At 38.9% G+C, this 9,374-nt stretch overlaps 1 long non-coding RNA gene across 1 annotated transcript; it reads right to left on the bottom strand.

Annotated features, from left to right (window-relative positions):
- Nucleotides 1–1,197: 1,197 nt before the first annotated feature.
- LOC146767551 (uncharacterized) lies at nucleotides 1,198–8,494 on the bottom strand. The gene is made up of 2 exons (XR_014954749.1): nucleotides 4,455–8,494; nucleotides 1,198–4,173 (listed from the first exon to the last, which is right to left on the bottom strand). It is a non-coding gene; the product is annotated as an uncharacterized LOC146767551 (long non-coding RNA).
- Between the last annotated feature and the right edge of the window lie 880 nt (nucleotides 8,495–9,374).

Genomic DNA, 9,374 nt, shown 5'->3' with positions numbered 1-9,374 from the left:
CAGGTTTTTTACTGTCACTCCAGCTATATACCTAATGAGGTGACAGGAAGAATTAAAAATGACAGATTGTTTTGGCTGCAGTGGGGCTGTCTGAGCTGTATTTTCCTGTAACACAGCTCAATAAACCCAGCTTGTGGAAAACCTTCTGCATGTGCTTCATTGCTTCAGCAGGGGTCTGGGTGGAGATTTAAGGAGGGTGGAGGTTTAAGTCCCCATCCCTGGGCTGGGCTGTATGGATGGGGATTTGGCACCCCATGGCACCGACTGCTCTGGGGATGCACGGGGCTGCTCCAGCCACCAAGTGCTGCTCCCAAAAACAGCTAATTAGAGCTTGTGAGGGTTGGCTATGGCACGCTTATTTCTCTCCAAACACTTTGTAACACTATAGCTGTCAGTCCATAATGCTTCCCAAGTGTGGTGGCTCCTTCTGCAGATGGCCCCTCTGAGCTGGGAGCCTGGGGAGGCGGCGGTGGAAAAGTGCCATTGTGGGGATGCGGGGCAGCCTCCATGTCTGTGCCAGTAAACCCCTCAGCATCCACGTGCCATTTGGCTGCTGTGTTCCTGGTGGAATAATAAAGGGTATCAGAAGAGATTCCTAGGACTGAATGGTTAACTACAGGTGTTAGACTGAGAGCTGGTGTAATTAAGAAAAAAGATCTGTCATTTCACGGACTGTGCAGAATAAATTCCAGATATCCACACATAATCTTTCAAAGTGCCTCTATCTCCAGAGCCAGAAAGGGTGACCACAGAATACCCTGAACCCAATTATGTACTTTCTGATTATCATATTTTTATTTCTCAAGACACAGGGCTAATAAGAAAGATCAAAAAATGTTTGAACCAGAGAAATTTCAAATGTCAAGAACTAGTTATTCTTACAACAAGCTCCCAGGTTTTGGCAATGTAAGCTGTTCTCTGTTTGGTTTGATTCCTCTTGGGGAGTGGAAATGAGGGACTAGGAGATTTAAAGTGACTTTGTACTGTGGAATCAACATATGCTTTCAAGATCTGCATTTGACACTGGTTTTGAGGTGGTTTGTTTCTTCTTATTTTATTTTATTTGGTTTTATCTTATCTTATTTTTGGAATTGGGGATAGTGGAGTGATGTTGGTCTGATTATTTTCTTTCTTTCTTTCTTTCTTTCTTTCTTTCTTTCTTTCTTTCTTTCTCTCTTTCTCTCTTTCCTTCCTTCCTTCTTTTTTTTTTTTTTTTTTTTTTTTTTTTTTATATTGTTTCCCAGAGAGAAAACTGCAGAGGAATTTCAGGGAGTTTCTGTTCATTCTTTGGATCAGAAGAACTCAATCAGGTAGGAGTCAGCAGGAAGAATAAATCCAAAATAATAAATCCACATCAGAAATTTACTTTAGAGGAAGAGGACTGTCACAGATAAAATGAGCATTTAAAAAAAAAGGGGGGGGGGCAAAGAGGTGGATTCCTCTGCAGTAGGAAACAAAACAAATTTCTGCTTTCCAAATGATTATTTGAAAAGGGATTCAGAAGGTACCTGACTTTATCCTCCTTACAGCTCCTCATATTCAAGGAGCAGCGAACATGTGAATGTTAAGGAAAACCATGTGGTTCCCTATGGATGATGTTCTGCATGTGTAATTTCCTACAGGGGAGAAAAGAGCTTCAGCCTGTAGGTCTCTGGCTTTTGGCAACAAGACATAAAGATAGGTGTTGTGCCCTGCTTTCTTGAGATGCTGAGCAGCTGTAAATTCAGGTGAAGTCAGGGGGGCTGTACACCCCAACCCTGTATTTTCAGAGACAGAGCCTGTTTGTTTCTTCATTCTCCAACTGGCTCACCACATTGGTGCCAAGTGTTCCACCCTCCCAGCCAGGGCTAAAGTGCTGCCTGGATCAGACAGAGGATGAGGATAATTAACAGTAACAGCTCTACAATGAGAATGGCAGCTTTGTTCCAATCAGGGCATGGGTGAAAAAGAGTAAGTGAGAAAAAATTAATTTGAAGCTTATCCCTAGGCTGGCAATTGAATTCAGTAGTTACTTGGGTCTCAGACAAACTAGCCAATTCTGGAAAGTAAAAATGAAGATGGAAAAATACTGCAAGTAATCATGCAAAGTAGAATTCTGAGGGGGAACAAAACAAAACTGTTTTCATTGAGATCAATCATGCTAGTTTCTGTCTTTTTTTTTTTTTTTTTTTTTTTTTTTTTTTTTTTTGTCCTAATTATCAGTGCCAAGCAGGAATCACAGATTAGACACTATTGAAGCTATTTTTAAGTTTAGTTTATTGAAACCTGTTCTTTTCAATGAATCTGCTCGGAACAAACTCAGCTTTTAGATTCTTTGCTATATTGCTCACAATATCCTGAAAGGAAAGGAGCAGATGCGGATAATTCCTCTTGAGACCAAGATCACTGCAAGGAGTTCAGAGACTCACATGCACACATTAAATTAGGAATTTGAAGGTGGGGTGTAGGGGATCTATTTCTTGATTATGCAAAAAATTTGCTGCTCGGGTTTTTTTCCCCAAAACTCTTTGGATTTGGGAGTCCTTTTCTCATTGTGAGGGGATGACAGGCTAAAGACTCCTTTTGTTCTAATGTCATTTGAATCTGGGTATGGTTTTAAGGAAATTACATGCCTTGGCATTTAGATTAAAGTTTCATCCAGAAAATGCTGTATCAGGGTGAGGAGGGATTTTGGACCATGACTCCTGGCAAGGTGCAACCCAGGTAAAATCTCTCATGATAGCTGGCCATGATCTGTCTGTCAGGCAGTTTGTGTGGGAGGCAGAAGTGGAAGGACCAGGAAAAGAGGAACATATTCTTTGAAGGTTATTCATTTTAATATCAATTTAATCTACTCTATGTTTAATAAGAAGAGCTTGGGGAAGAAAGGGAGAAGAGAAAGGCAGAGAGAAAAATATGCTGAGACATATTGGATAACAGTGGAAAATATGAAGACGATAACTAGACCCGATCCAAAATATAAAGCAAGCATAGCAAGTTGCAAAGTGATACAAAATAGGATACAAGAAAGGCAGATAGAAAAAAATCTGAATTATTAGACATGTTATATGCTTCTATGCCGTTGTCTGTGTGTAAATGTATTTAATCACTTCACATCCATAAAATGCCCACATTTTGCAAAAATACACTTTTAAGAAGCTACGGTACACTAAATACTAACCTTCATTTGTGGTTGTGCTCTAAGAGAATAATTCTTTGTCTCTGTTAGTTGTTATAACAGTCAAATAAAAGTGGATCTGTGGAGTGAACCAGTGTGCCTTAAAGACCTGCTGACAGCATTATACACATTTCAGTCAGATCTGCCCCAGAAAAGTTGTAGTCCAGCCCTGTGGGCTGAATGGCCATTCCCAGTTGGAGTGCACTGTGTGTTCTTACAGGGTGTATCTCCCTCCCTTTTTAGCTTCTTATTAATAAAGGTGGCTCGAGTGATACAGATCCATTGAACGTAAGGCTTGAGGCACAGTAACTGGGAATGGCAAAACTCACATGCCAATGTAAACTTTCTACAAGAAGTTAAATGAACATCTGTATCTTTCCAGGGTACAGCTTGTATAGCTGTCAGTTAATCCCAAATTCTATGGTATTGTACAAAGCTACTTCATGTCACATCTTGACACTTATTCAAGATCTACATTATTATGCTTATGTAGCATAGGTTCCAAAAGGTTAGTGAATTATTAATGAGATAGTGGAAATGCTCTAGAATCAGCTTTCATCTAAATGAAGGTGATGTTTATCTGCACTCTTTGTATTCATTGTTGTCTTGAGTGCACAGTGCTTCCTGCTGGTATCTGTGTTACTCATTTGCTGACTAATCTCTTCACCTGGTCAGTATTGATTGTAACTCTCAATCTATAACATTTAGGTACAGTGACATTATGGTTAAATAAAACACAAATGCAGAAATAATTAACATCTGATACTGGTATTTCCTTTCTGGCAAATAGTTCCAGCAAAAATTATATTTGACAACTAGAAGCAGTATTTTTAGAGAAAAGTGTAAATGGAAGATGAATATACAATTTTTAGTTCCTTAATATAGATTACTTAAGAAGAAATAGTAAGTTACCTTGAGGAAACCAACAGCTTCTTCAATTGGATTACTTCTGTCACTGCATGGACACAGTCTTGTTTGATGTCCTCCTACCATTTGTCTTGCATGGAGTCTTTTATCTAAATCCAAAGCAACGCAGTCGTCACTGCTGTAATTCAATAATGGCTCCACAGGAGCTGTCATCCCCAGTTTGCTATTCATCTTATAAAGCCTTTGAGTTTTCAAAGTGTCCACTAAAGTTGGTATTTCAATGCTGTGGACAGATCACTTAAGGTTCTTTTGTATTTTCAAAACAGGTTTAAAGTGAGGATGGACAGATATTGAAATGCCCAACTTATTGTACCTAGGTAGCAAAGGAGATGATGGAAATGTCAAAAGGTAATTGGATAATCACACCCACCTCCCAGCTGAAGATGTGTGACTCTGTGAGCTTGAATGACACTTTGACTCGATACTGGCATTACCTGAGGGGAATGAGCCCCTTGGAACAAAGGAGAAAAAAGACAAAGATGGAAAAAAAAATTTGAATTAACCACTAGCAGCCCTAGGAAGTGAAAAATTATTATGTGATAACAACATGAAGTATAAGGCAAGAGGGAACTTATTTAATTTCTACTCAAGTATAAGATGCCCTTTATTCCATTTGATATAGACTTAGAAAGCAGGGGTCATTTTGGACTTGAAAGTTAGTGTCTGAAGGAACTCACATTTATCATTATTCAAGACCCTGGATGTAGGCAGCTGGATTAAAGCACTTTTCTGAGACTTAGGTGGGAGTCTGGGGGGTTGTTTTTGGCTGGATTTTCTTGCAGATGCCATTTTACCTGGACCAGTCTGAACACGTATTTTAGCTGTCAGCCTCTTTGTTTGTTTTCAGCAAAAGCATAACCATCTTTGGGCAGTAATCTGAAATAATTCAGTACAGAAAAAGAGATTGAGTGTATTTTTTGAGAGTGAGAGTCAGCTTGGGTAAGAAAGCAGTATTCTTACCAGAGCCCAAGTCTTGCTAGAATGCTAAATTTATATATAGTCTTTTCTCAACAGAAATGCCATCTTACTCAGTTTACTGTACAGAGATTAGAGTTTTACCTGAAGAAAATAGTCTCTGTGGGAATAACTCACATTGAAAATATTGAAGGAAAAAAGCTTCCACTGTCAGAACCAATGCTACTTCCATGAGCACCAATTCCACTGGTATTCAAAAGCAAAGAAAGATATTTCACTTAAGATTTCCTAAATCCAACCCTATGAATTTATAAGATTGCCTTCATGTCATGGTGGTTTGGCACAACTACAGTATGTTGTTCCCTGTTGCCCTTCTGGGGACAAGTAACACAAATTGCTTACCGTGTGGTTTCCCTGAGTACTGCTATGTTCAGTGGTCTGCAAGAGTATTGGAAAATGGCCACACAGAAGAGTTTGCCTTGTCCCTACCCTCTGGGACAGGGGAGATAAATGATTTGGAGGCAGTGTCTGAGCCACTGACCAGTTCTGACCTTGACAGTCCTAGTGCTGCCAGGGAAATCTGCAGGCTTGTGCCAGCGTCCTGTATTGATCTGCAGAGGTCCTGGGAGGCTCTGTAGATGCAGCTCAGAGTGGGGAGGATTTCTTAGCACAATTGAAATACAGCCTTCCTCTGTCTCTGTATTTTGCTGTCTCCTTTCCCTGAGCTCAGTCGTACCAATTTCCCTGCCCAGAGCTCACCACAGCAGCAGAACCATGACTCACCTGGTAGTTTCTGAGACAGCCAGGCATTCCCCTCTAAATCTCTTCATCCCCTTCAGCCTATTTTTAAATGCTTGGCTGCTATTCTTAAGTGCTGGTATTGAACAAAATGTAAATATAGTGCAACCTCTGGTTTTAACCTTGGCCTCAATCCACTTTTATTCTAGTTAAATGTAATAAACAACAAAGGTAACATAAAGTTGTATATAATTTTTTGTAAAAATATGTTTATAATTCTTTAAAATACATGAGTCAGCTAGGCATTTAAAAGTAAAATATAGATATAAAATTATTCAGACAGAGTGATATAATATAGAATTTAAATTGAGCATATTTAGCAGCACTGGGAAACCTTACCCCAGAGCTAATAATGTAATAGATCTATCTCACCAACATCTTGGAACTTGCAACACAGTTTTATCCACAAAGGAGAGTTCTCTGGCCTACTTTATTAAATACCTTAGAGGACTTTGCCTGTAAGATTACATATGAACAATGCAATTTATTAAAATCCCTGCTCTTATTTTTCCTGTTGAAATTTTAGCCAGTTTCTAAAAAAAACGAACAAACAAAAACAAACCACAAACCAAAACAAAACACAAAGTACAAACAAATCCAACAAGCTAAGTAAACATAATTCAACAAATGTGTCATCAAACAGGTATACAGGGAAAACATCCTACAGTTTCTTTTTTGCCATCACTTATGAACTCATATTGTGTCTGTCTCTTTTCCTGTGCTGCATTGGGCAAGTTGTGTTCCTGATCAGTATTTTTTCAAATCTGAAGAGGAACTGTGGATATAATTGAGAAGCTAAGACAGTCCTAATAAATAAAAATGAGTCAAATTGAAACACTCTTATTATTTCTTATAAATGGGAAACAATCAGCTTTTAAAAACAAACATTAATGTGCCAAATGAAATCACAAGTCATTGCAAAAGGATACAGACAAAGGTTTAAGCTACATAATTTTATAATTTCCTTGGGATGGACATGGGCATTTTGGACATGGGTATTCTTATTTAGAAATGTTTTATATTAACACACCGCTGTTGGAGGTATAAGTATTTATTTACTAAAAAAGGTTTTTTACTTGAAGTCTAAGTAAGAGAACTCAATCAAGGGATGCTAATTTATATGTATATCTGAGGTTCCTGCTTAGATTCAGTTCTAGCATTTACCTTGGAGTTTTTATGTAATTCTGTTTGATCTGAGAATTTAAGATAATTCCACTTAGTGGAAGATTCTAGATATTCAACAGTAATAATTACTATTTTAAAATTAGGTCATTTATGTAAGTAGTAGGTTGCAGGGCGGGCAATAAATGCTAGGCAGCCATTTTTGCAAAGTGGTAAAAAAGAATATCCCCAAATCACTTTATTTCCCTTCTCTGGTGCTGCCTACCTGCCGAGATCATAAAAAGCAAATTGACACACATGAAGAACATAGAATTCTACCCTGGAGAACAAAAGAGGGAAATTCATAAAACTCACTAGGCAATGCCAAAATCCAAATGCAGTTGACTAAACTGTCACAACAAAATTACCTAATTAACCTGTAACTCCTTCTTTGTGCTAATATGATAAAGGACTCTACCATGAAAAAGAAATAAAACAGATGAAATTTCCATGAGTCTATTGTCATAGGCAATCCAATTTACAAAGAGAGAGGAAGGTATTTCACCTGACATTAATAGCATTCATTTACCAATAGCTGATGGGAAAAAAAACCCCAAAGTAAAATAATCTATGACCTCAAGACATGAAGAAATGACTAAAGGTAAGGGTTTGTATTTGTGTGCATGTGTGTGGGCAGTTTGTTCAGGGAGAGGGGGTTAAAGAAAGACAGTCAAGTCAGTGTGGCTTCAAAGGCCGCATAATTGCCTATAACAAAGAAAGGCACAAAAGAATACTTAACTAGCAAATAATGAAAAAAAAAATGCTGGAACTCCTTGTACATAATAGAATCATACACTCATAGAATCATTTTGGTTGGGGATGAGGTCTGAGGTCATCAAGGCCTACCATTAAATCAGCACTGTCAAGTCCACCACTAACCTGTGTTCCTGAGCTCCATATTTTCACATCTTTTAAATATCCCAGGGACAGTGACTCCCCAGCTTCCTTAGCCATCCTGTTCCAATGCTTGATAACCCTTTCAGTGATGAAAATTTTCATAATATCTAATTTAAACCTCCCCTGGTGCAATCTGAGACCATTTCACCTTGTCTTATCACTTGTTACCTGGGAGAAGAGACCCTCACCTCACTACCTCTTTTCAGGCAGTTGTACAGAGTGATAAAGTCCCCTATGAGCCTCCTTTTCTCTAGGCTAAACAACTCCAGCTCTGTCTCTTCTCAAAAGACTTATGCTCCAGATCCTTTATCAGGATCATTGCCCTTCTTTGAACATAGTCTATTATATAATCAGTAGATAATAATTGTATAGAATGTAAGATTATAAAACATTAAAGACAAATAACATAAAATGAGAAACTATTGGGGAGGTCAGGAATTAAAGACAAAATATAAGGTCTTTTTCACTCTGAGTGGGAAACTCATTTTAGTATGGTCAGGGTTATACAGACTAAAATAAAACATCATCAGGGATAGACTGAGGTGTATATAAGTTTGTTAGAGGTGTTCAACTTAAACCTTGAGGAGGGCTGTTGATATGACTCTCCCATGACCGAGGGCTGCTGGGATGTGCCCATGGGAGGAACCTTCCCTCTGGTGTGGAAGGAACTCCTTACCTCTGGTGTGGAAGGAACTGCCAAGGAAATGTCATGGGCAACTGTTTTAGCCTAGGACAGAATGAAGCTACAGTCTGGGGGCTTTGGAAGGAAAAGAGTAATTTTTTTTTCCTGAAGTACTTCAGAATATTTTGTAACCTCAAAACAAAAGAAAGGCATTTCCAAAATAGAAAATAATTTGGACACCTTGGACATTAAGTTTGGAATAATTTTTAGTTTACATAGTTTAACAGAGGAACACCTTTAATGTTATTTGAAATACTTAGAAGTTGGAATAATTTTTCTTCAAGAATTCTACATTTTTTCCCATAGTAGCTAGTGTGGGGCTATGTTTTGAATTTGTGCTGAAAACAGGGTTGATAACAAAAGGATGTTTTAGCAATTGCTGAGCAGGGCTGACACACAGCCAAGGCTATTTCTGCTTCCCACTCCACCCCACCAGTGAGAAGGCTGGAGATACACAAGAAGTTTGAGGGGACAGTTGGGACAGCTGACCCCAACTGGCCTAAGTGATATTCCATACCCTGTGGCATCATACTCAGCATATACAGCTCGAGGAAGAAGCAAGAAGGGTGGAACACTTGGGGGAGTGGCATTTGTCTTCCCAAGCCACCATCATTTGAGGTGGAGCCCTGCTCTCCTGGAGATGGCTGAACATCTTGTCAATAGGGTGTGGTAAGGGAATTCTTTGTTTAGCTTGGCTCGGTGTGTGGCTTTTTCTTTACCTGTTGAGTTGTCTTTACCTCAGTCTATGAGTTTTCTTGCTGGTGCTCTTTCAATTCTCTCCCCCTTTCTACTGAGGGGAGTGAGTGTGAGGCTGTGTGGGGCTTAGTTGCTGGCTGG

The sequence above is a fragment of the Lonchura striata genome, chromosome 4 (genome assembly GCF_050655825.1).
Source record: "Lonchura striata isolate lonStrDom1 chromosome 4, ASM5065582v1, whole genome shotgun sequence".
NCBI classification, from domain to species: domain Eukaryota; kingdom Metazoa; phylum Chordata; class Aves; order Passeriformes; family Estrildidae; genus Lonchura; species Lonchura striata.
Note: the sequence above shows the minus strand (reverse complement) of the source record. Positions and strands in the feature narration are given on the sequence as shown.